The sequence below is a fragment of the Rhinolophus sinicus genome, linkage group LG01, assembly GCF_036562045.2.
Source record: "Rhinolophus sinicus isolate RSC01 linkage group LG01, ASM3656204v1, whole genome shotgun sequence".
NCBI classification, from domain to species: Eukaryota; Metazoa; Chordata; class Mammalia; order Chiroptera; family Rhinolophidae; genus Rhinolophus; species Rhinolophus sinicus.
Window position 1 is genome coordinate 184,651,395 of NC_133751.1, and position 27,825 is coordinate 184,679,219.

Below are 27,825 nucleotides of genomic sequence, written 5' to 3' on the forward strand. Positions count from 1 at the left end.
AAGTGTCACGACTATCTTGACTTCTCACACTATTAGTTTCATCTGTTTCTGAAGTTTTATATAAATGGAATCATACAGTATACACTCTTTTGTGTCTGGCTTCTTTCATCACCATTATGTGTGTGAGATGAATTCATGTTGCTGTGTGAAGCTGAGATGGTTATTCAATCTCAGTGTTGTATAATATTCCATAGTCTGAATACCTCCCATCGTGTATTTATTCATCCTACTGCTGATAGACATTTAAGTTGTGTCCAAGTTGGACCTATTATGAACAGTGTTATGATGAATATTTATGTTCATGATTTTTGGTGAAAGTATGCATTTCTCTTGGGTATTTCATCTATAAGTGGAATGGCTGACTCATACGATAAGCATCTACTCAGCTCTGAACGATACTCGCAAAAAATTTAGCCAAGTGGTTGTAATATACACTCCACTAGCAACATATGGGTGCTCAAGTAGTTTCACATCCTCACCAACACTTAAAATTATGTGTTTTTCATTTTAGCTTTCTAGGGATGGGTAGAGGTATAACGTTGTGCTTTTAATTTGCTTGTCCCTGACAATTAATAAAGGCAGTTTATTATTAATAGTTTGCTATGGCTGCTGTAACAAATTACCACACACTTGGTGGCTTAAAACAACACAAATTCATTCACTCCCAGTTCTAGAGGTCAGAAGTCTGTAATTGAGGTGTCAGCAGGGCTACATTCGCTCTGGAAGCTCTAGGGGAAAATCCATTCCTGATTCTTCCATATTCTGGTGGCTATTGGCATTCCTTGGCTTATGGCTGCATCACTCAAACCTGTTCCTCTGCCTATATGTCCCCTTATTTATGTGTGTATTTATGCCAAAACCTCCTGTGTCTCTCTCATAAGGACACATGTAATTGCATATAAGGCTCATCAGATTTCTTTTGCCATATAAGTTAATATTCACACATTCTATGGATTAGGGAGTAGATGTATCTTTGAAGGCCCATTTTTTTCAGCCACGGGTGAGCACGTTTTAATTTGTACATCCTCTTTTGTGAAGTGCCTGCTCTTTTGTCCACTTTTTTATTTGGTAGTCTGCCTTTTTCTTATTGACTTCTTTATTATTCTGAATACAAATCCTTTGTCAGACAGACATATTGCAGATTCTTCTCTCACTCTGTGGCTTGGCTTCCCACTCTTTAATGGTGTCTAGTTCTTACTTTAATGCAGTCCAATTTTTCTCACTTTTTAATAGATTAATAAAGAGGTTCAGAGAAGCCCAATGACTTTTCCAGGATGTGTATCTAATTAGAGGGAAGTGCTCAACCTTGCATCCATGTTACCAAAGTTCATTAATGAATGAATGGGGTTTTTTAGTGCTATAAAACCAGTGTATTTATAAATGCTTCCTTTAGTATTTAGAATTTTTTATGCTTTAAAATAATGAAATTTTGAATTAAATTTTTAAAACTTGGTTTCTTAAAATTCCAACTGGCTTCTTTGCAGAAGTTGACAAGCTGATCCTAAAATTCATATGGACACTCAAGAGACCCACAATAGCTAAAACAATCTTGATAAAGAAAACAGAATAGGGGGACTCACATGTCCTGATTTCAAAACTTACTACAAAGCTATAGAAAATAAGACAGTGTGATATTAGCATAAGGATAGATCAATGGGCAGTAGATCAATGGAATAATTTTAGAGTACATAAATAAACCCACATACCTTGGTCAGTTGATTTTCAACAAGGGTGCTAATACCATTCAAGGGTGGAAAATAGTCTTTTATAAAAAAATGGTGGTAGGGTTGACCTCAGCATGCTCTCTACCTTTTTGCTAAGCGGCTCTTAGCCTGGCACTAGTAGCAGCCAGCCTATGTTCACAGCATAGCCTCTCCCAGGCACCTCCAAGCCCAGTACAGGCAGCTACCAACCACAAATCACTTTGTAGCTCCTACCAAGTGGCCTAGGCCAGGCACAGGCAGAGGCTGACCTCAGTCTGCACTGGAGCCCCTCCTAAGAGGCCCCAAAACCAACACAGCCAGTGACTGATTTGGATCACCACGAGAGCACCACCCAGTTACCTCCACATACAATGCACCCAAAGGGTGGACTCAACAGGCAGCAGAGACCTGCTAAAGTGAATCCTGCTCCATGGGGTCAGCCCCCACACAATAGCTCATCTGTTGTAGTCATAGTCAGTACCCACAGCCAGTCAGCCTAAGGGTTAGTCCCGCCCACTGATATGCCAACAACAATCGACTCAACTACAACAGGAGGGCAAACACAACCTACACAAGAGACACTCCTGGAGCACCTGGCTCAGGTGACCAGGGGGACTGCACCCCTAGACACCTTCTACATTCAGGCCACTCTGCCGATACTGGGAGACATAGCAGCTCTACCCAATACATAGAAACAAAAACAGGGAGGCAGCCAGAATGAGAAGACAAAAATAAAAAAACATGTCCAAAATGAAAGAACAGGACAAAACTCCAGGAAAAAAAAAAAATGGAGACGATCAATCTACCAGATACAGAGTCCAAAACACTGGTTATAAGAACGCTCAAGGATCTCAGTGAGAACTTCAAAAACAAGATAGTAAACATAAAAAAGGACATAGAAACCATAAAAAAAGAACCAGTCAGCAATGAAGAAAATAACTAAAATAAAGATTACCTTAGAGGGAATCAACAGTAGATTAGATAAAGCAGAGGATCAAATCAGCAATTTGGAAAACAAGGTAGCGTATAACACCCAATCTGAACAGCAAACAAATAAAAAATTTAAAAATTTAAAAATAAGGATAGTTTAAGGGGCCTCTGGGACAACATCAAGCATAACAACATTTGCATCAGAAGTATACCAGAAGAAGAGAGAGAACAAGGGATTGAAAATCTGTTTAAAGAACTAATGAATGAAAACTTCCTGATCCTGGCAAAGGAAATAGATATTCAAGTCCAGGGAGCACAGAGAATCCCAAACAAGATGAACCCAAACATGCCCACACCAAGACACATCACAATTAAAATGCCAGGGGCAGCCAGTTAGCTCAGTTGGTTAGAGCGTGGTGCTGATAACACCAAGGTTGCCAGTTCGATCCCCGCATGGGCCACTTTGAGCTATGCTCTCCTAAAAAAAAACACAAAAAAACAAACAAAAAAAAAGAATTAAAAATGCCAAAGGTGAAAGACAGAGAGAATCTTAAAAGCAGCAAGAGAATGGCAGTTAGTTACATACAGGGGAGCTCCCATAAGACTTTCAGTTGATTTCTGAACAAAAACTTTACAGGCCAGAGGGGATTTACACAACTTATTCAAAGAGATGAAAAGCAAGGACCTATAACCAAAATTACTCTACCCAGCAAACCTATCATTTAGAATCAAAGAAGAGATAAAGAGCTTCCTAGACAAGAAAAAGCTAAGGAGTTCATCACCACCAAACCACAGTATTACAAGAAATGTTAAAAAGACTTCTTTAAGAAGAAAAAAAAGATAAAAATATGAATAATAAAATGGCAATAACTACATACCTATCAATAATTACTTTATATGAAAATGGATTAAATACTATAATCAAAAGACATAGAGTGGCTGAATGAATAAGAAAACAAGACCTAAGTGTCCATTGATAGAACATTGGATAAAGATGTGAGATATATACATATACATACATATAGTGCCCCAAAAATGCATAGACATTTTAAGAAAGGAAAAACTGTATTAATTGTAATATTCAAGATATAGCGATAACAAAAGATGAATACAAGTCACATTTGACTTCTGCAATTACAAGAGGTGCTCAAAGTAGTTACGATCAGCGTCCAGACACTTCTGATTATGGCAAAATACTGCTTGAGCGTAGATAACATCTCTTAAAATGTGTATAGATTTTTTTGGCACTTCCGATGTGTGTGTGTGTGTGTGTGTGTGTGTGTGTGTGTGTACACACACATATATATAGTGGAATATTAGTTGGCCATAAAATAGAATGAAATCTTACCATTTGTGACCTAGAGGGCATTATACTAAGTGAAATAAGTCAGATAGAGAAAGACAAATACCCTATGATTTCACTTATATGTGGAACCTAAAAAACAAAATAAACAAACAAACAAACAAAACAATAACAAACTCATGGATACAATAACAAACTAATGGTGCCACGTAGGAGAGGGGTTGAGGGGCTGGGTGAAAAAGGTGAAGGGATTAAGAAGTTACAAATTGGCAGTTACAAAATAGTCATGTAAAGTACAGCATAGGGAATACAGTCAGTAATATTGTAATAACTATGTATAGTGTAAGGTGGGTACTTGATTTATCAGGGGAGTCACTTCATATCACTTCATAAGGTATATAAATGTCTAACCACTATGCTATACATCTGAAACTAATGCAATATTGAATGTCAGCTATAATTGAAATATTTTTTAATTTTTAAAATCATTTTGAGACAATAAAGGTATTGTACGTTCAGACTCCTGAAATGCCTAACCACACAAAAGACAAAAATGTGCTAGAACACTAAAAATCATTGAATTATACACTTTAAATATGGGAAAATGGACAACCACATTTTTATTGTTCTACAGTAAACCACCTTCAAGTCACATTCTATTAATTTGAAACTTATAATAAATTTAGCAGGACATTATCTGATACAAAAGATTTATCATGTAAATGAATACTGTAAACATAACATGTTATGAAAAATGTTTAAGAAAGCTCATTTTACTTTTTAAAAATGAAACTCTTATCTACTTCTATAGCTTTGCTTACCAGTTTGCATAGTAACTGTCTGTCTATGAGTGTCTTTTCCTAAACAAAAATCCTGTCATAAACAGCTCAGAGTTTCCTTATTTTTATATTTCCAGTACCTAGTGCAGTGCCTGGCAAACAGTATGCATTCATTCAACAAACATTTACCAAAGACACTGTTTCAAAGTATCATACTCTGAACACTTTTAAATCCAGTTACCTAAAAACAAGTATTATGCACATCAAAAATTATTCTGTTTGATTCACTTCTTAAAAACAGCTTTATACAGAAACTTTTTGCTAACTTTCTTCTAGTTACATGTTTGTGTAAGTTATTAAACTTCACATCCTCACTTATTTACAAAATGTGGTATAATTTAGATTTTTCACTAATTCAATCCTTCCCCAAAATTAATTTGAACTAGTGAAGTTTCACTGTGCCAAATCAGTATTTGTGTTTTAAATATGCATATTCTTAGATCAGACTTTTCATCCCCCATAAATTCACCACCGAATTGGTCATCATGATCCAAGAAAGTTTATGAGTTGGAAATAAATGTAAATAAACTATTGGTTATATTTGCTTTAGAACTAATGTTAGCACTTTTTGGTGGTGGAGGTTACACAGGTGTTTGTTAAAATAGCTCATATTTCCTGCACATTGTTTACATTTTTCAAAATTACTAAAGGAGGAAGAAACATTAGGAAGCTGCCTTGAGTGAGAGTTGTTCTGGACCTGATGGGATGATGGGAAAGGCAAGGACAAGTAAAACAAATAGAAAGGAAGTTGGTGAAAGCGGTGGATGAGAGTCTGGAGCTACAAAGGCCACCGCTGAGCTCATCTTTTAACTACGTGTCGTAGAGTTGGTGGTGGTGTTCATTTCCAGGTGGGTGTTTTTTGTTTTGTTATAGTTGGTTGGCTTTTATATCTGTTAAATACCCAGAAATCACCCTTCAATTCCGTCTTAAATACATCCTCTTTAAAAGGACAGACGTGCTCATAAGTGATGAGCTTTCTATATCAAGCCAGAATCCAATTCTTCCATAGCCTTATTTGTATTTGTGTCTTCTTAAATTTCACCGACAATGGTTTCTAAGTTGTTCAAGGTATTGCAAGAAAAAAAAAAAAAGATAGATGGATAGAAATGTTTATAATACCAAGGGCAACAGCAAGCAAAGAGAGAGAGAAAAAAAAGTCCTTCCGATTAGTCATATTCCCTACATGAGACTGTATTATCCTTGTCTCGCCAGGCAAAGGTTACCCTTCTTCATAAATTTTATCCTGCCCACAAACCAATCTAATCATAGTACGTAATTTTCTCAATTCACTATTCTGCTTTTCTCCAACCAGCCCATTATTTTCTATATTTTTGTAATAAGCTACTACAAAATTGCATGTTTCATTAACACTTCAACATCTCTCTAGAAATGATGCATCCCTAAGTCAATTCCTTCCCACCCTGCATCAAGGGTGCTATATTCCTCAGTCTTTCACACCATAAAATCTCTATTCAATAAAGAGTAGTTAATTTTTGATCAGCGAAGTGGGGGTTGTAATATGTTTACAGCACTGGCAATATTACAAAAACAGAGAAGCAATATTTTATTTGTCAGTGAGGGATGGTAGAAAAGCATCAGATTGAGAATTGGAGGCCCTAGAGACCTACTAGCTGTGCAACCTTGGACAAATCGCTTTATCTTTCTGCACTTCAGGTCCATCTTCTATAAAAATATCGCCTCTCTTCTAAGGTGATTTCAGGGCTCAAATAAAAGAAGAAAGAATATTTGATAATTGTAAAGAGCTATAGAAACATGGGATGTTGTTGTTGTTGTTGTTATTTAAAATAACACATCACTTTTTAAAGGCCCAGCTTCCACTCCCTTGGCTGAAGAAAACCCAAATTGAACCCCCAACATATGCCCCCCATATTTATGATTGGCCCCAAACAAATCCTCCTGCCATCTCCTTGTATGGGGTTTTTTGTGGTTTGGGGGATTTTTTTTGTTTTGCTGTTTGGCTGAGTTATTGATTTTGTATCTTTCCTCAATAAGGAGAAGTGAAAATTTTCATAGGCAGAAATTCATCTCAATACATGCTATCATTCCATCATTTCACTGCACTAGGGGAGACAGCCTACAGAACCTTAAACCTTTTTTTAAAGACCCCGGTGATATATGAACATTCATTTCCAAGTGCTCCCACTAGAGTCATTCTAATCCGGGGAGCTCTAGGGACTGTTTGAACGCAGTCTATATGAAGTCATTTCTCAGGCACTTCTTCTCACTGTCATGTAGCCAACAGGCTGAATCAGCCACATACAGTAATGAAAACATCCTGTATTTATAGGAGTATTTCTCCAAGGGACATCCTTCACCAGGAAGGCCTGAAAGAGTTCTAAGAATTGAAGGACATATTTCAGACATGTCTAACCTGCCTCCGAATCCCTATAAAAATGGTCAGGATACCCAATCGTGCCTTTCCTCGCCTGGTGCTGTAAAAGGAAATGGGAGAGTTGTTTGACTTTATGGCTCTCCATGTCGTTGTGTCTTTTTGCTATTACATGGGTGTAGAAAAAATAAATAAATATAAGCTATATTAAGCATTGTGCCATGTCACCACCTCACCAAGCAGCTACATAACTTCAACTGTGAATGTTCTTTTATCTTAAGGAATTTTTTAAAACATCAGTCTGTACAAAAATAGTCTACAGGAATATAATTTTCAGATTTTTTTTTTCCAGACAAAGCTCTTGGCAGCTATTATAGAAAGAGAGGAAGGGGGGGGGGGGGGAAGAGATATAGAGGATTTGCAGCAAACCAGAGTTTACACTTTCTCTTCTTTAAAGTGAAGAGGAGTTGGACTAGATCTGCTTTGAGATCCTTGTGCTGCTTAAATTCTGGAAATATATAAACAAAAAGCAAATGAGCAGTAAATGATTTCATAATAAAAGATAAATTAGACATTTTTCAAAAGCTTTCCCATGGGTAGTCTTTATTTAAAGTGCCCTAAGAGCAGAAAGGTTCCCAGGATTTCTAGGACAAGGGGTTGTTGATCATTTCCTTGGTCATGGTGGGAGAAAAAGAGGGACTTCCCCAGAGGAAGGTGCTCACACACCAACAACCCTGTACTGGGCCTCCATGTCAGAAAGGCAGACATGATAATAAATCGTACTTGGAGAATGATGGAGGTCAAATCCAATCCATTGATCAGAGATCTTTGCCCAAGGGTTAGTACTGACCCAAATAGTGTGATTTTTCAACCATCCTCTTTGCTGTCCTAGTGAAATTTGGAGACTTGTTTACAACTCTGGATTTGTTTGCTCAAAACACAAGTTTGAAGAGGTGAAGCAAGTCGAGGGAAGAAGTGTCCCCTGATCACTATCTAACACCATGAAGATTGAACATAGCCACATGTCTGGAGCATCCACTCTGTGGCAAGTACTAGAAAGATGTAGGTATTGCCTTAGCACAGTATGGCCAAAAATGGTTTTCTGTTCTCTCCATGCCCTTGTCCCTTCCCACCTTCACCCCAGGAAGTGACATCAGCATAGTTACTCAAAGTGATGTCACCAGAAGTGGTAATATGTGCAGAAGGATGTTCTACTCTGCAGAATCATGGCATGGGGAACACCTCCATCTCCACACATGGAGGACCTTGAAAACACACCATCTTTTCCAATGATCCATCATCATTATCCTTTAAAGATGGAGACGGGAGCAAGAGTTTCATTAACCTTGGCCAATCCTAATGCCAGGAAAATGGAGATAGGACACTGGGAGGAGTGGGGTGGGGAGTGGAAGAGGCAGAACAAAAGAAAGAGAGATCAAGGGGGGGGGAAAAAGGTATTCTTTGATAGCCACCAAAGACTGACTCAGAAGGCCTGAAAGGCAACCCCATGGAGGAGGTTTTGCAGTTCACTTTGAACTCTGTGCATATTCCTGGTCATCTGAGCCTGAGCACTTTTCAGTAACAGCCTGTCGCTCAAGCCCTTCTAGATGCTTCAGGGTTACAAGATCCATATTGCAACCTACAAGGTTCAGAAGAAACTAAAGCCCAGAAAAGTTGGATAACTTGCACAAGAACACGCAGCTAGCAAGAAGCAGAGCCAAGATTCCAGCCCAGGGCCACCTGACACAAAAGGCTGTGTCTTAGGCACCACACAACACACCTCACGACAGCAATCCTGTGCTAGGCGTCCCCTATACCACTAAGGTACCTGAGCTGTACAAAAATTCAATATCCACCGTTCTCTTCAAAAGCTATTTGTGTTGATGGTATGTTTATTCACGTATTTCTAGGTGCATCATAATACTGGAAATTAACTGCTTCCACTACTCATTTCACATTTATTCAACACATAGCTCCCAGTTCTTAAGCCAAGCCAGGCATTGTGCTGGGTGCTTTAGGAAGTCACAGTCCACTGGAACAGATCACATTAAAATGAAAATAAGTGCTTGGTTTCCCATGGAACAGTAAGGCGTAACCAAGAGATTAGAGTTTGCTTATTGAGCTGCAATCCAAAACCACATTATTGGGCTATAATTTCCTATTTGATTGACAAGAAAGGACTGAGCAACTGGCCCAAGGTCAAGCACCTCGTCAGCAGCAGTTCATTTCACTTACTTTATTGTCTCTGACACACTATGTTTTCATGATTCACCCTCTCTTAATAGCCTTATGTAATGTTCAAAACATATTTTATGCTTTACAGACATTTTTAAAATTGAAGGCCAAAGAAGCAAAAGCGTCAAAAGCTCTCATTGGGCTGGAGCACATTTTGACTGCCAGTTTTAAGGAGAGCAGAGCGCCTACGAGGCTTGGCTTCCCCCCAAGCATGTTTCCAGGCTATGGAAGCAGTTAATTCTGCCCTAAATGCATGCTGTGTCCTCATCTCCTCAGTAGTCCTCTATCTGGGCTAAGACTTAATTGGTTTGGGTTGGATAATTCATAGTTCCTCATTAGGGCATCAAAACACATACTAGCCTCTCCAGTAATTTTCTCCGTTGAAAGAACATTGATTGGCTCCTTCATTTGGAAAGGAATTAGCTAAAGGACTCTTGGGTTTGTGAGGTGAGATTAAGTCTAGAATGGATAATTTCAAAGTATATTCTACAATCAGATTTCTTTGAGCTTATCTGTGGATCAAATTTCTCTTCTCTTGCTAAAACTTCATGCACACCTACCCAACTGCAAGTGCGTGTTAGTTACCTCGCGGGAATTACATAAACTGTAAGTATTTTAAAGTTTCACTTCCTGGTCTCCTGGTTTCTTTGTCTGAGATTAACTTTGTTAATGCACTGATAGGAAATGACCAAAACATGGCTTTTCTGCTGATCCTGACCATGAATGACTCAGTCTCCTGCTCCATTTCTCACTCTTGCTATAACGGGCTCAGTCAGTACCCACCCTCATCTACTCACCTCTACACATCAAAGGATGCTAACTGTGAATCCCTGCAATTCTCTTCTTATGTTTCTGGCTTCAAGAGGTGGGTCAGCACTCCTACAGGGCAAGCCATAAACGCTGGGGCTGGGGTGTTGATACCCCTGGAATTAACCACTGACAGGAGAGATTTGGTGGATAAATATCCCAGCCTCCTCACTTCTTAGTTGGGACAACTCTGAGGTATGTTCTACACTCTCTCCCTGAGTTCCTGGGCAGAATAAGCTCCAGTTGCCTAAAGTCATGACTGGCTTGATAACACACCCTCTATCGGCCTCTCCCTTCCCTGTCTCACTTCTTCATTCCACTGCAAGTGTTTCCTGGGGTCACCTCCCCCGTATATCACTTACACTTGACTCCTTGTCTGAGGGTCTGCTGCTGAGGAACCTAAAGTAAAATCGTTACTGTGGTCTGGTTAATCTTCAGCTTTCACCACCTGACATTTAAAACATGAGGTCACTGAGACAGCTGCCCTGCTGTGGTGGGGGCAGAGCTTTCTCAGTTGACTGTGTTCACCCTACAATCCAGACATATCTGGTCAGATCTGAGGACAAATGGAGTAAATCCATCAGGAGCTTGTTTTCATTAAGGTTCAAGGAAATTCCTGGGAAATAACTTACCTTAAAAGAAGAGTGAATTGAGACCTACCAGTTTGGTACAAGGACTTTAGATCACTATTGGTGGGAGGAGAGGAAGTGGGTTGGGACAGTGTTGAGTAGTGTGTTCATATACTTTTCTATATTCTCTTAGTCAGGATATCCTTACTCCACACCCATGATCATCTGAGGGCCCTCTAGTGGAGAATGGTGAGGGTGTGGGAGGGCAACAAAAAAGAAGGAGTGAAGTAAACTAGAATACATGAAATGGTTGCTTTCCTTATAGTTGCTGAAGGAGATCAAAACAGAAACTTGCTGTGTTTTTTGTAAATGTAACCCTATTGTTACCCTCAGATCGATGTGTCATGGGGAACATTAGTAAAATTTCGAACTGTACCCCATAAATATAACTTCCCTGACAGCAGCCTGCCTTGGCGCAGTCACGACATCCAATTCCTCAAAACTTGTGAATTCTTCTCTCAAGATAATATTCTGGGGCTTTCCTACTGGAAAAAAAAAACAAAGCTATCCCCTTCTCTTCAATCATACTAAACATGCATTTAGGTGTATTGCCGCTGACAGTCTGGAGAGGGCTGAGCGCCTGGCTTTCTTTCTTATTCCTCGCTTTCTTACAAAACTGACATGAGCCCTAGCTCATGCACAAAATTAGGAATGGGACCTATTCATGAGAGTATGGATTCTGAATCCTCCAGGAGTGTCCCATAATGCCCCTGTCTGTTGGTTTTGCCCTTGGCTGTCTAATTTGATGGAAAAATCTGAAGACTTCATGGAGGCAGCTATGTACGTCCCCAGCGACTTCACAGATGGGAACCCTGTAGTGACTAAGTTATTCCACCAAGTTTGATATTAGCTCGTGTTGAACATTCTCCTGACAGATCTGCTCATTACTTAACAGCACAAAACAACTCACTGTTATTAGCTATGACTCTCTCTTGACTTGATACATATTATGGTCCCATTTCCAGCTGTTTTTAGGGACGTCCTAAAGTCATCTGATGTGGTATTTTACATTTGGCACATGCTGCTCAACAACAGTTTTTTTCTAATTAGTCCTGGAAGCCTCAGCCTTAAATTCACAGTCCAATATTCCAACAAGTGAAGGCTATCCAACTCTGTGAACAAGTGCATTTTTAGGGTGAATGGAGGTAGGCAGAGCATTCATACTGCCTGAGCACATGTGGGCACATTTTGCAAAATCAACTTAGCTGCAAATTTAACCTGAAATCAAATCATGTCTTGGCATTATGCCTTGCAGGCATTATATAGTTGTTAGTTTCAATCACAAGAACAATTACTTCTAGTTATGGTGCAGACCAGTTTTTAAAGTCCTCAGGCCAGCAAAGTCTTCCTAGGATGCAGCTAGCTACAAAAAAATCAGTAACTGAAAGAAGTGTAATACTTTATACTTTCAGCTTTATTAATATTTTGTCAGTCATTTGGCAACTGGCACCGAGCCCTGGCACTACACCAAACTGCACGTGTATGGTGCCGGGAGAGGACAAACGCACGAGGAAGACATACCCCATGGGCTCAGAAAACGTGAAGTCTGCACGGAGAGTCAGACCACACTGAATACGCAGGCCGAAAACTGAAGAGAAAATACAGAACTCTATGGCAAGATGAGATAATAAATGCAAAAGACTTAGTTCCATGCCAAGGAGGCCTGCAGTAAACACTAAATGAGGAGTAGCTATTATTATTATTTTATTAGAAAGCTTACATTCATAATCACATAAACAGTGAGAGGGTACAAACTCAGGTTGGAGGGGGGATGAGTTAGATTATAAAGGTTGGGAGAGTCAGGTTAGAGCAGAAAAAATGATGTTAAGAAAATTATCTGAGAAGAAAAAAAAAATGGTTGTGCATGTGAACACACCCTAACGTAGAATTCAAAGGAAAAGGACATTGAAGCCCCAGGTAGGTCATTCAAAAATACCAACTGTTATCTCTAAGATGCAATGAAAGTAAACATCTGGTTCTTTGCATAATCTTGATCAAAGGAGCATAATATGGTTCGCATACATTTGGAGAAAAACCAAATGCATTAGGATTGTCATCAGGGAAGAATTGCACAGATGTCAAACCAGGACACTGAACCACTTTCTGTGTTATCATGACAAGGAGGTGAGTGCATAAATCTAATTTGGGTGACTAAGTGAGCGTTCCGAGAGGGCCCAGCAGAAGGTACAGGCCGCCTCAGTCGACACGCTAGGTGGAAACTGTGGTGAAGTCAAAAGGAAAAGGAAGGAAAGAAGGACTTTTCTCTGGGCCCACCTTTTATGCTCGTCACTCACCTTTCGTTGACACATTTTTGCTGGCCCCTCCTCTTGCCTCCAGGGCTGGGCATACGATCCAGAGCTGGCTCATCCATGTGTTTTTTTCTCATTTGCCATAGAGAAGGATTCAAGATGTGCCCCAAAAACAGTCCAAAGAGCACCAGGACTTTTGCTGGGACTGTTGCGAAGGTGGTGTTCTCTTGCTGGTGATGTTGGTTAACTGGCAGGGTTAATGCTGAGATCTCTGACAGTCCTCTGGCCATCTTGTGGGAAGGGTAAATCTGGGAACAAAGTCAGCACGGAGAGCAGCACTGAGAAGATGGAACAATACAGATACCTGGCACCATTGTTGGAGCATCTAACACGTGAGCTTCTGGATTCTACCCGGGACTTTTTCAGTTGCTTGGTTCGAAGTAATTTAGGTCCATTTTTGTCCCTTGACATAGAAAAAAAGAGTCTTCACAAAATGGTTTAAGTTACTATGCCAATGCAGTTGACTTGCAAATCTCATTACCTCTCTATTAACCCATTTGCAATTGCCTTTACAGCCTCTAAACAGGACAAAACTTCTGACATCAAGACTTGAATGTGTTTCAAACTGAGCTAACCGAGCTCATCATAATCTTTAGTCGCCTACCATTCTTTATCTCTCCATGTCTTTCTATTAGGGCTGGAGACTCAGTAAAGAAGCCCTGTGACTAGCAAGCATTTCCTACTCCTCCTTCTGCTAACAGCCTGTCCCCTTCTTTCCGTATCTGCCTCAGCCACACTCCACGTGGATTTGGGGGCTCTTCCACTCAGAGTTGGTGCACCACTCTTCTGGAAACTATAATTGGCCCAGGATTGGCACATGACCCATGACCCACGCCAGTTTCTGTCACTTGCAGGCTAAATAGAGCTGATAAAGTTTCTGCCGTCTCCTCCCTGCCTACGTCCAACCAGGCTCTTCTATTTTCAGGTCCTATAGTTTGGAGAGTTATTTTCTATTTCCCTTTTTTCTATTTTCATCTAAATTCACATTTTTTCCTAATTATATAAGAAAAAATGTTCAATGTTGAGGTGTAGAAAATATAAACAAATAGAGACAAAAAATACAATTCATTGCTTCTATAGGTTCACGTGATTAGATTGGGCCCACTGGATAATCTGTGTCTGTAACCTGACTCACATCTGCAAAGTCTTTTTGCCATGTAAGGAAACATATTCACAGGTTCCAGGGACCAGGGCTTGGACATTTTGGGGGCCATTCTGCCAATCACGTATAGCTTATCAATTTTGTTGCTCATCACTTTTTCCATTCCAAAAGAAATTCATACGTTCAATAGTAAAAGGTTACTAAATTTGGAGATTCCATTATCTGGTCATCAAGCAGTATATTCAGTTATGAAGTAAGGAAATTTGATCAGGCTTTTCTAGAGCTTACATAAAATATCCTCCCAAGGCAATTTTTACTCCATGCTCACCAATCAGAATTCTGATTAAAATTCACCTCCCAGGTAACTTGATTTCAAGAAAGGACTTCTCAGGATAGAGAATGCAAATAATTAAGTCAATAGAAATTTATATATATATATATATATATATATATATATATATATATATATATATATATGTAAGTATAAACTAATATATAAATGTAAATTATAATATATATTAGGATAAATCAAATATAAATTAAAATGATGGCATTCTGATGTCAACTGGAATTGGTAATATGAGTCAATAACCAAAAGAATGATTATATCAAGGAGTACTTGAAACATCCAATGTCCTCACTCTAATATGGTGGCTCAAATGAAGTGATACCCTGAGAGATTGGGTTACCAGAGCCACACAGCAGTCTCACCATATTCCCTCTCCCTACAATATGGTGATATTGAAGAGAGATTGGAAAATAACTTTTATATAGATGCTAACTGATATAACATAAGCATAAGGCTGTTCCAAGAGTGTCTGCCAAGACAGAAGAATCAGAAGCCCAAGACCTTGTGAGAAGACACTGATTTCTAGTAGGTAGGAATAAAGAGAGGAGTGGTAGATATCCCAACCAGGGAGGAATGAGCCATTCTGTAAGAGGTGCTACTTACCTAGCCTGCCTGTCTCAGCATATTGACTGTAATTGTTAGTGAGATCCAGTTGGCATCTCAAACAATTCCTGGGGATATTACTTATCAATGGATTTATAAATATAACTAAAGAATCCCACACTGTGGAATGGGACCCAAACCTATGGACATATGTGTTCTGCATACACAAGCATACTCATGTGATACGTATGTGCATATATTTAAATAGGATTCTGTATGGGCTTGGTGTTCATTTATAATCCCTTAGAGCTCTGCTTCATCTCATGCCATCTATGTGGCTAATGGGTCTGCATCAGAGACTTAAACCCTTTTGTATCCATGCCATCTTGTTTTTCAAGCAACCATACTTTTATATGATCATTTGACACTGTAGAGGCAGAAAAATGTTTCCTCTTTCCTTCTAGGTTCTTTGGCTGGTCTAATAATTAAATTGTCATAGACAGATTAGCAGGGGGAAAAAAATTTAATTTTGTATGAATGGGCGCACCAAAGATATGAGATTCCAAGGCAGTCAGGCAATTCTATGCCATCCTGAGCTAAGGAATGGAATAGGGGCCTGGAGCTCCAAAGGAGGGCAGGGCAATTCACAGGAAGGTAACAAGAGCAGATGCTTGGTAATCAGATGTTTGCCCTGACAAACAGGTAAGTCTTTCAGATAAAAAAAGTTATCTCTGGCAACAGATCTCATTCTGGGCATGTCCCCCTGTCTAAATTCTTTTGGACAGTTCAGGGAGGGGTAAAAGTTTTTCCTGAGTCTGCTGGTCTTCATTGCCTTCAGCTCAAAATAATCCATGTGCCAAAGTAGCATATTTGGGGGTGGCTTAGTCTGTTTCCCTTTAACACCAAATGCGACTTTTTCTTATTTATCATGGCTAAACTTTTGGAATGGGAGCTCTTCATCCACTGCTTCAACACCTCACATCAACATTCTTAGAATTGTACTTGTTTTATTACCGTATTACTTTCTTTTGTACTTTTTATTTTTAACTTTTTCTGTACTTTTTTAAAATGGTTATTTATTTACTTACTTATTTATCCATTCATTGCCACATTACTTTTATCACTCTGTTACAATCTGTGCACTCTCTCTAGATTCTTAAATCACCAGTTTAGAAAGAAACCCAGGCAGTCAACGAGGAAAGAAAGAAGTGCCACGCTCCAAAACTCCAACTGCAGCTGGACAGTATGAATATATCATAGGACAGGTCAACTGCCTAGGACTTTCATAAAAGCTTGATTTTCATTAGATTCCCCTCCAAGTTTTTCATAATCTAGGCTTTGTGCCCTGTGTTAATTATATTTCTGACCCAAAACCAACAAACTAAGAGGCTGCATGTTGTGAAGGAAAGTGTGCTGGACCCGACGCCAAAAACTGTGAGGTTTAGGGCCAAATCTGGAGCTAACCAGCTGTGTGACCTTGAACAAGTCACTTCGTCTCTCAGAACCGTTGTGCTCTCAGTTCTTCAATGAACAGTCAGTAAAATTCTGTCTATGATTTATTCCCAAAGTAATATCATTCTTTGATCATGATTCCCTTTCTTTTTGCTATTAATATACTGTCTATAACAATACAGTCTACAATTTTTATAAATCAGGCTAAATTTGTATTACTATTTCTTACTAAACATAAATTACTATTCATGAATTATGTAACACTAAAAATGAACACTGTGAAGTTTTGAAAACCATTTTGTTAAATTTATTTGAGGTATGATTCAGCAAATGAGGTATTTAACATACCACTGTGAAAGTGAGCCTTGGTTTTAAAACTAAGCAAATAAAAATTGGATCTAAAAAGCTGGAGCTAAGATTGGCTGGGGTCCATCATCTTTATGAGAGTAGAGGGACTTAGAATATACCATTTGCCTAATAACTGGGCAGATAATCTGGAGCAAGAGGGCAGGGGGTGGTAAATTGGTGGGAAAATTAAAGATACATTTTCCCAACTGTTTGATTTTTCATGCTGTTGAGTTTTGAGGTTATAGTATGTAACGAATATGAAACATCACTGGGAGGAAGGGAACTCATTTAATATTATGTTAGTTGTAGAATTATAACTAGGTGTAAAGCAAAGAAAGTAGTTATCTATTATTCATTCCTTCTGAATAGATATTTCCTGTCTGTGAATACAAAGCACGACTAGAATTCACTTGCTGAAACTCGGAGATGCTACAAGAGAACATTTCATTTTCATTTCATCTGACCTTGTGTATGATAATGGGGCTTCTTTAAAACACTGACGCTTGTCTGTTCTCCTTATATTGCACCTCTGAGAATTAGTTCTACCCTGGCCTCATAGAGGAGAAAATTAACCTTAGAGGGTTTCAGTGACTGTCCAAGTCAACCTACGGCTCTGTCTCTTTAGGCAATCCTGAACAGAATTTAGCACAAACACCAATCAAAGTAGTTATCTATGTATCTCTATACGACTGCCTGTACTATTTGAAGGATTTCTCTCACTGATATCTGAGCCCATTCAACCAGCATGTCAGATTGACCATAAATTAATATACCTTGTTGTTCATTCCAAGTGTCTCTAGATGCTGAGTGACCCGTGAGGACGGCTTCTCTTTAGCATGGTGACAAAAAAGAAGTATCCTGGCTAGAGACATTGTATGGAACATAGATATATCAACAGAGATGAACCTCAGGCTCAACTACTAAGTCAAGTGCCCTGTCTCCTGACCAAGGCCTAGATCTGAACCAAAGCATAAAATCCCAAGCTGCAAAGAACTTCAATAGAGAGATAAGACCCCCATTGTTTTACTTCTGTTGTTTGTTTTCTCAAACTAAATTATGCACTAAATCAACTTTAAAATTCAGTCAGATTTGACCTAGAATCTAATCAGACAATTTTGACCTAGAATCTAATCTACTCATTTTCTAAAAATTATTAAATAAGAACATAATCTCATTGAATTGATATGTCATCCAGTTCAAGCTTTCCAAAAATTGATGGCCAGATGGATGGATAGATGGATAATGGATGGATGATAGATGGATAGATTAAATGGGTGAAATCCCTTCCTGGACTAGAGTTACTGGCTCCAGCCTCTAAGAGCACATAATATACCCCTTCGTGTAGATACCCCTTTGGTAAAATACTGCACTGATTAAAAAGTGAATGTAAATTGTCTCTGATGAGCTTTGTATCATGTTCATAAGAAGGAGAAGTCTGATATAAAGTAGTAAAACAAGAATAAACAAACCTATAATTTGGAGCAGTCGCTCTGAGGACAATAACAAGGTTTTCCAATCTCCCAGATCATAATTAACAGCCTAAAGAATTAAAGGGAAGTTCAGGAAGGAGTACTTAAACCTTTTTGTAAATTTAAAAACAAGTAATGATCTCCATTGCTGTTCTCCAGGTTTATTCAAATTTGGACAATTAGGACAATTAAACATAAAACAGAGACAGTTCTAAAGAGGGAGCTGCAACAAAGCAGAATAATTGCTGGTCCGGGCTATCAAATTTACATAAAAAAGATTAAAAAGCTGATTTACATTTAAAAAACAAGATCAGGCAACATCTAAAATAGATAACACAACCCGCTGAGAAAAGCTCTTTTCATCAATAAAGGAGAAGCAAAGGTGATTACCCATAACAAAACTAATCTTCTGTATTGCTTTAATCACCTAAAACCACTGTTACTGTTTATTTGCGAACTGTTATGTGAAAAGAAAATACATCGCATGTAAAAGTGTCCAATTTCCAGGTTGTAATAAAACACGGACACCATCGAGATCCTACTGACACTTTCTGTCCATCATCTGCTCTCTTCTTTAGATCCTGTTTACTCTTGGTTATCATATTTTTCACCAATTACAAATCCACCCATTCTAGAACATGAAAATTAGCCCTGTAATTGGTTTAACAGATGTTTCCAGAATTGCAGTTCTGTTTATTGTTACAGCATCTCATGAACAAAGTAGATTGTAAAGCCCTTTCCTTCCTGGACTGAGAGACTGCGTGACATTTTGAGCTTTTTTTCAAAACAGCAAAATAATGTGATTATCTAAATTTTAATACGTGCCATCATCAGATCGTTTGTTAATATTTAGTACTGGTGTGCTTTTCAAGAATAGTTATTTACTCATTACTTCAGTAGCTTCTTGATTTAAGCTTGAGAAATCAAAAACACTGTCAAATTTAATGACAGACTCTAACAAAGACAGGAATCAGAGGGGCCTGCTGAAGGAGCTCTTATACTCTCTGTCAGTCACAAAAGCCCTACAGGAAGAACTCTGCGGTTATAACAGCCCCACTCACCTCCCCTGACTTCCTCTTACCCTCCATAAAAAAATGTCCTTTTCTTTGTTTGCAGGGGGTTTTGTATGTGGCTCAACATGGCTGCCCGTACTAGATTGTAATCCTTTCTTTTTTCACAAATAAATCCTTTTTGCTGAAAGAATACATGGCTGACTTTTTGTCTGTGGTCAACAACACTTAAACAGATCTCAAAATTAAGGGATCAGCTGCCATTGATACATATCTATCTCTCTCTCTCTCTCTCTTCTCTCTCTCTCTCTCTCTATCTATCTATCGATCTATCTATGCTGTTGTTCATAGAGCTTCTTGTTAAATCACCCTAGAAATTAAGAAAATGACAATTATCCTAGTCATGAACTTGGGTTCAGCAAGAAAAATGGCAAGAAGCTAAAAACCAGGAGAAGTGCCCATTTTAGCCCATTTATAAAGAAGTGAAATGCTGATGATATCAAGAGATTTCAACAAACCAAATGACGAGGATCAGAACACACTACCCCAAATAAAATACGGCACTTTGGTATATTGAACACAGGCAGACCTCAGAAATATTGTGGATTCGGTTCCAGATCACTGCCATAAAGTGAGTATCACAGTACAGCAAGTTGTAATTCTTCTGCTGGTAAAATTTCTAAAAAAAACACACCTATGAAGTGCAGTAAAATGAGGTATGCCTGTATTTTCAATTTATGGAGTTTTGGGCAACAGCAGGTGCAGGAAGGACTCTCTTTCCACCTTCTCCCCTAAAGCAGGTCATAAGACCTTTGATTGAGAGGTGCACTCCTTATATCCAGAGGAAAGGAGCGCCCTTATCTCTGAAGATAAAAGGGTGTCGATAGAAATCTCAATGAACAGGACTTGCTAAGTTTCCCTCAGTTTATGAGTCCTGTTTCCCATTCATCTCTACTGTAAAAAGGAAATGTGATCCCACAGGAAACAGAAAAAGAAAGTTATGGCCAAAAAAGTAAAAAAAAAAAAAAAGATATGATAAGAAGGTGGTCATCACTGTGGTCTCTTTTGAATTGTGGTCCCCAGTGTATTGAACTCCCCAGAAAATGAGATCATGTACTTTTATTGAGGAAGGCACCGATCAACACCTTCCCTTATCATAACTGTAAATGTATAACTTCCTACATCTGATTTATTTAAAAGTAACATCTATAAAATGTATCACAAAAGTTAAAGGACAAAATAAATGTAAAGCTAGGCCCTCAAGCCTCACACACATAGACTGAAACAACAGCATAAGAAGAACTCATACAACAATACTATTCCAAAACTTCAAGTCTCTCCTTATATATGTGGTTGAACTAATGCCTCACCTTCCATGGGAATAGTCGTAAAGGACTTCCAGGGATGAGAGAATCTTGGGATTAAATCCAAGAGTGAGGTAAAACTAGATTATACCTTTGGTTTTACCACTAATGTTCTCTAGGACTTGGGGTCAGTGGCTTAACCTTAGAGCACCGGAGCTCACCCATCGGCAAAAGGACCTTACTGACTTTCCTGCCAAGCTCTAAAAGAAAATGAAAAAGTGCACTGGAAACTGCAAGTCACTCTGAATCCCTTGGATAAAGGTCCTATAAATATTTATTACTGTTGTTATTATTATTATTACAGTAAAGCATGCTTCAGCCCCAGACACAATTATTTCAACTACACATGCAACACAACCAGGGAGAGAGGACAAAGCTTGCTTTCACTAAGTAGCAATATGAACTGGAATCTAGTCAGCATGCACTCATGTAATAGTTTTAAATGTCCACAATATGCTAATATGTGTCATATATAAAAGATAGACTGTACTTTAAGAGGTATGCAAGGAAAAAGGGAAGACAGGGCAAAAACACACAGAATAATAAGACATAAAAAGATATAACAAGAAGTGCTATCAACAAAAGAACAATGTGGATGAAACTCACAGATGTAACAATGAGTAAAAAAGGTCAGATACAAAAGAACACATATTGTATGATTCTATTTATATGAAGTTCAAGAACGGGCACAACAAGTCTGTTATTAGAAGTCAGAACAGCAATTACCTCTTACTGGTGGGCGGATGGTAGTGGATTGAGGACCATGGGATGCTGGAATGTGCTAGATCTTGGCCCAGGTGGTGGTTTCCTGGGAAAACACATACGTAAAAATTCCTCAAACTGCACACTTGAAGTGTATGCCCTTTATGTATGTTATACCACATACTTAGTTTGATTGAGCATAGCTCTGAGGAACTATAATGACTGGTTGTCAGAAGGATGCAGAGTAACTGGAGAGGGCCAGAGAGGGACAGGGTCCCTCGGAGAATGTTTTAGGAGTGTGGTTTCTGTGTGATGAGTGATTTGATTTGGCAAAGAGGAAGAGAGAGGACATTCCCCACAAAGCAATGACAAGAGGTTCCCAGATAGTATAAGACCATGTTCCCAAGTCATGAAATATACCACAGACCTACAGTGACAATGGAAGCCTCAAGGAGGAACGATCTGGCAAACACTCTAGCAGAACAAACAGCGAATGGTCTCTACGACTCGAGAATTTTGGTGATACAAGCTATCCCGAGGCGGTTTAGGATCAGAATATGTAGTCTTCTCACAACCGGTGAAAGTCAAAACTTAAACAACTGTTTATGTCCACAGATGCTTCAAATGGAGTAATCAAAACAGCATCTATTGTTCTGAGAACGTCCTGAGAAGCAGCCACTGCCAAATCAACTGCATGCGTGTAAGAGGAAGAGTACCTTTCTCTCTCCACCTCTCCCAGTTCACATTTCTTCAACAATAAGATCAGGAAAAGGGTCAGGGCCCCTGATGCAAAGCCTGAGACAGGAATCCTGAGACTGAGACATGATTTACTAGGGACGCACTGGAAAGAAAGAGGCTATTAGGAGGTAAGGGCAGCAGGCTAGGGAAGAGAGTGGGGACCAAGAGTGGACGAAGGGAGGCCCTGCAGAGCTGTACCCCTTTAGGCAAGGAACTTTGCCTTTTATAGCTGTCATGTCAATCACTGATTCAGGCTGGGTGGAGAGGACAGTAACTTCCTGTTGGCCCAGGACAATTCTTTGGAGAAAGGGAAGCTAGGTGATATTAGCAGCCAACACTCCCAGAAGCTGGGGTGGTGCCAGCCTCTGGTGGAGGGACCTAGGCTGGGCAATGTCCACTAGAGTAGCTACTTGAGCACTACACCCATCTTTGAACTAGCAGTTCATGTTGGCAATCAGACCAGCCCATTCCTTTCACACCATCCTCTTGATTTGCACAGCCAACGTCTAAAAATATCCCTTGGTTTTCCTACACAAGAAATATCTTCTTAATACCAAAGATGCAGATTGGTTTTGATGATACTTCATATCCCTTGTGTTAGCAGCAACAGTAAAACAAAGTGATCGTAATTAGCTCTAGATGGAGGCCATAAGCTCAAGCTCGCCTGCAGAAATGAATTTCCTTCAGATCCCAGGAAATTTGGGAGTAAGAGACAAACGGAATGAAAGTTCAGGAGGGGGGCAGAAAGTGTCTTCTCTGAAGCCATAAATCATAGAAATTGAATTAGATCATCTCAAATTGAGGGACAAAAAGCCAGTTATAGATCCATTTCATGACACTGGATGACATGGATTCCATTTGTGACTCACTGAGCAGCATTACTTATTCCGAGTGCTCCTCTGACAATGCAAGCACTTAACATGAAGGCATGTGTAACGTTACAGGAGGATGAAGGAACAAGCAAAACGCGACAGTTTGCCTCAGAAGCAAACTCTGAGAGCGAAGCACACGCATTTCTGAAGCTGCTCTCAGTGTGTCAAATTCTGCTTTGTGCATAGCTCAAAATTTATAAGATCCTATCCTCCTTCCAGATGCAATCAACACAATCAAATCATTGTTATCTCAACCTTAGGGCAATAGATCAACACTAGAAGACTATGATAACTGGATCCAGCCAGGGTAATAGAGGAGACTTTAATGAAGAGTTTATTTGCGGGTATGGGTAGGGCTAAAAGAAACCAACAAGGATGCTGAAGAGCCCTGAGGTTAGCAACAGCAGAGCTGTCACCAGCACTAGGTGACAGGGGGATAAAGCAGGGGAATGGAAGCTGTTGGAGAAGAGCTGTGGCCTCCAGGAGAGGGCTGCATCCTCTAGGAAAGCAAGATGAGAGAACAAATACCCCAGCCACTGGCTTCTCCCACCTTTTGATCACCTGTCAGTGCCACCCTTGTCTGAATCCATCCAGAAGCCAGGAAACCAGGGTCTGCCCAATGCAGTCCACACAGGACACAGAGCAGATTGGAGAAGGATGGAGAGTGGATCTGGGGCAGCAAATAGATAATACCCAGGGCAGTATCCAAGTATCCTAAGCGTGGAATTGACATCTCTAATAAACAGGTGGGAAGTTAGTCATTCCCTTCAATTTATTCCTTGTGGGAAGTGCTTCCTGTGTTATTGATAATAACTTCTGCCATATGTCAGCCACTGTACCAGATGCTTTACTGTTAGTTATTTTATGTTATTTAATCCTCATAATAATTCTGTGTGGTGGAAAATTAGCTTCGTTTTGTAAATGATCAACTTGAGGCTTAGAGGGGGCCAAGGACCTGGCTTCACATTATACAGGGAGGAAGTGCCAGCGTGGAGGGGAGACGGAGAACTCTGACGCCGTCGCCCTCGCTCCCTCCCCTGTCCTGCTTCCCTATGACAAAGATACGACCATTGTTCCCAACGCTTTAGAAGCCCTTCTTTGTGTTGCTGTTAGAGTGCTGTAAGGAGCCTCCCCCCTCCCCAAAATCAGTCACATTACTGTATAGTCACACATTTTCAACAACAACAAAAGATGGTGATGATTCATCCTCGTCATGTTCACCAGATGTAAGGCCAGATGACGTTTGACTATTTCTAAAAGTCAAATGAGATTCACCCTCAAAGGGCTGAGGGTATTAAAAATAAGCTTTGAATAATAACTCTAAGAGAGAAGTCTGCAAAACAACATCTGTAATGTCGGACATCCCGATTCAGAAAGTGGTGCCTTTAAAACCAACAACGGTTTTCCCACAGAATAATGCCAGGCCTCCGAAAGAGGCCCACTGTTTGTTTAAAGGAGCAGGGAAATCGGAAACAACTAACATCTCCAAAAATAGGGCAACGAGTAAGTAAACGTGTTTGCGTACTCCCTGTCTCCACCCCACCCTACCCTTCATCACATGGACACCAACATGGGAACAGGAACCGGCTTCCTTGCCCAGCTGCTCTACCCGCCTCTGTACACAGTAGACCCTCAGTAGTTACCTGTTGAATGAACGATGGAATGAATGAATGAATGAACGGGATTCCTCTTCCTTCCTAGAGCATAACCACTGTGTAAATGTCCCATACCCTTCAGTGTTGTTCTGTATGAAGAACTGAAAACAATGAGCACAAAGTGTTTTGTTCCCTCACATAGGAGGCCAGCAAATCATCTACAGAGCTATCTATGGGTAAGTAGGAAAATACATAATCCCCTACTCCTCTCGTCCTCTACACCACTCCCCCATGCTAGCTTCCCTCGCTCCCTCATACAGTCAAGTGTCAAAACAATCACCAGCTCTGCTTGGCAGACATCAAACATCCTTTTCTGGCAAAGCCATCCAGAAAATAATGAGTATTATTACATCTCCTCCAAGACCATGTAATCGGCTAATACTAAAAGTGCTAGGAGAGATGGCGTTTTGCTGGTTCACATCTAAAATTTAGACAATCAACCATGAATGCCTCAGGCTGATCACATGCTGGGAGAAGCAATAATAATATGTCTGGCCAGATTTCCCTGCCAACTGGAAGGCCCAGGTTGGGGAGCAGATGTGCTGTGGAGGTGATACATTTGGTTTTCAGTGGGGAGGGTCTGTGGGTCTCATCTGTCTTCCGCACCCCTACTGGTCAGCTCAGAGATCAGCACTAATGCCAGCTGCTTAAGGACCTGCTCTGGTGTGTATCCTCCAGTCCTGGGGAAAGACAGCCCCAAAGTGCTCTGTGACCCTGCCAGGCACTGCCAGGCATTGCTCACAGCCTCCTATTTCTAACGTGGAGTCAACCTTTCCTTTGCCCACAGCCAGAGTTTGGTGGCAGAGTCACCTTTAGGTGACTGCCGTATTCCCCTGCTCTGCTAGGAAGGTCCAGCTCCCGCATATGGAATCAGCCTGCAGATCCCATGTCGGCTAGAAGCCGCAGATGACCAACTGCAGAATCAATAGGCCTCTGTCGCTGCCACATGAGGGAGACCCCGAGCTTATCATCAGCATCATGATAAGTACCTATTTGCCTGACATCTCCTCAATCAATAACTTTGTTATTGTTTGCATTATCTGACTATGAGTTTGGTCAATACACCCAGCTAATGGGTAACACGAGCCAGGATTGCTTCTCAATTTTTTTTTAAGGTTAACTCTCTCAGTGCCAGGTAGAAGGAGTCCCTGAGTGAACCTTGTCAGCTTGACTTCTGCCTTTGCTGAACAGGGGTTTCATAGACACCCCCCCCCCACCCCCGCCCCAAGATATGGGCTGTCTTGAGACAGGGTGATTAACGTTGCTCAGGTCTAAACCAAATTGAATGAACCCTGCCTCTCTTTGCTATTATTTTCATTAGGTTTTCATAAGGATAGTAAGATGGCTGTGTGTGTGTGTGTGTGTGTGTGTGTGTGTGTGTGTGTGTACATGCATGTGTGTGTTTCCTTTACTTAATGCACTGGAAAGAAAAGAATAAACTTGTTAATGTGTGGATCAAGATAAACAAGGCAAATGGCATTAGCTGGGTGGAAAATGACTGTGGGCCTAAACAGGTTTTGCACCCCTCTGGATTATTAGCTGAACATACATATATATATGGTAACACCAGAATAAAAACCAATATTCTTGAATCGTGTCACAAGTCAGCTCCGTACACCGTATCAGAAGGGCCCTGACCATTGTCATGAGAATTACTAGCAGATGGCCTTGCACATGGTGATGGCTCCAGCTGGCCTCTCACCCGTCTGGGGATTGCACAGGGCTCTTATATGAGATCAGGCCCAAAAGGTTATGGCTAATAATAAAAAAAGGAAAGGAAACCTGTAGTAACACTAGTGTGCAATGCATAGAATGCTTTGATTTTCTTGTCCCATTAAACATATTTACTGGTTTCTCCAGTCCAGATGTAGTGGCAACCCCAAGTACAGAGGGAATAAACAAATTGCTTATTTATCAGAATGAGCCTGGGAGTGTCATCGCCTACTTCATCATTCTGCCTTTTGTGATTTTCTTTCCTTTTTTGATAGGTGCTAATATGTCATTCATATGTAACTGCAGTGGTAATGGGGTATAAATATACAGATCACAGAATGGTTTCCTTTTGAATAAACTAACTTTTAAAGTGTGCCGCAGGGTTTTCACATTCCAAGCTGCTGCTTCTTAGCTCATGACCTCATGGAACCCCAGAGCCAGCCTTAGAGCTCGTCCAGTCTGGCCTCCCTGATTTCTGAGCGGAGGCCCTGATAGGTGAGTGACAGCCCAAGCCACACATCTTGTCATCTCAGCACTGGATCTTGACTTCCTGCCTCAGCTCCTCTGCTCTGCAGGCCTTCCACACACTTTTTTACTTTGCTGTTCTTATTTCTCCACTTCAGATCCCTCATCTATTCATTTCTTTGCTGTTCATTAGAGAGGGCGTGGGGGCAAAGGGCAGCTGCTTAGAGGGAGGCACACACGACCTCTGTCATAAACCCTGACAATGTCATTCAGACCCTCTTTGTAATTTGTAAGGGAAAGAAGACCCAGAGGAGGATAAGAAAGTTTGAGAGAAGAAGGGATAAGATTTAAAAGGCGGTGGAGTGGGGGGAGGAAACTGGTTTGTGTCGCTCTACTCAGATGCAGGAGAGGTGAATAAATGCCTCCCCCCAAAACTCTCCTTCCCTCCTCCCCCAACTATTAACTTAACCTAAAGTCCTAACAAGAATTGATCCAGCTAACAAATAGATCCAAAGGGGCTAATGGGGTTGATAGGATGTATCATGGGAAAATATGAGTCATGGAAAATTATGAATGAAAAACGAGTGTAATCAATATATGACTGTAGATGTGAGAGCGCGGATAATGATTCCAAGGCACTGACTCCTTTGCTTCACAGCATGACTGATGGGGTTCGGGACATGCTAACCCAAAACGTGGCACCCGGCTGTACTGACTATTTTACGCTGAAGGAGTTTGAGAAACAGCAGGTGCAGGGAGGTCTCTCTGAACTGCCTGCCTTCCTTCCACTCTTGTCCTGGAGCAGGTCATAAGAGCGTTCGTTTCACCTGCAGGAAACGAACATCTTGTCTCCCAAGATGGAGGGACTTCAAAAAGAATCTGAACCAACAGGCCTTGCTAACTTTCCCCCAGCTTACTACCAAGCTCAGATCCCCGTG

The 27,825-nt window shown here is 40.3% G+C and overlaps 1 long non-coding RNA gene across 4 annotated transcripts in view; it reads right to left on the reverse strand.

Moving 5' to 3' along the window:
* Positions 1-27,825, reverse strand: part of LOC109445030 (uncharacterized) — a 282,305-nt gene that overhangs the window by 199,277 nt on the left and 55,203 nt on the right. For 3 of the 4 annotated variants that reach the window (XR_012489430.1, XR_012489437.1, XR_012489447.1), the window contains one exon: positions 13,091-13,353. This is a non-coding gene — a long non-coding RNA (uncharacterized LOC109445030). The other variant, XR_012489461.1, reaches the window with a different exon arrangement.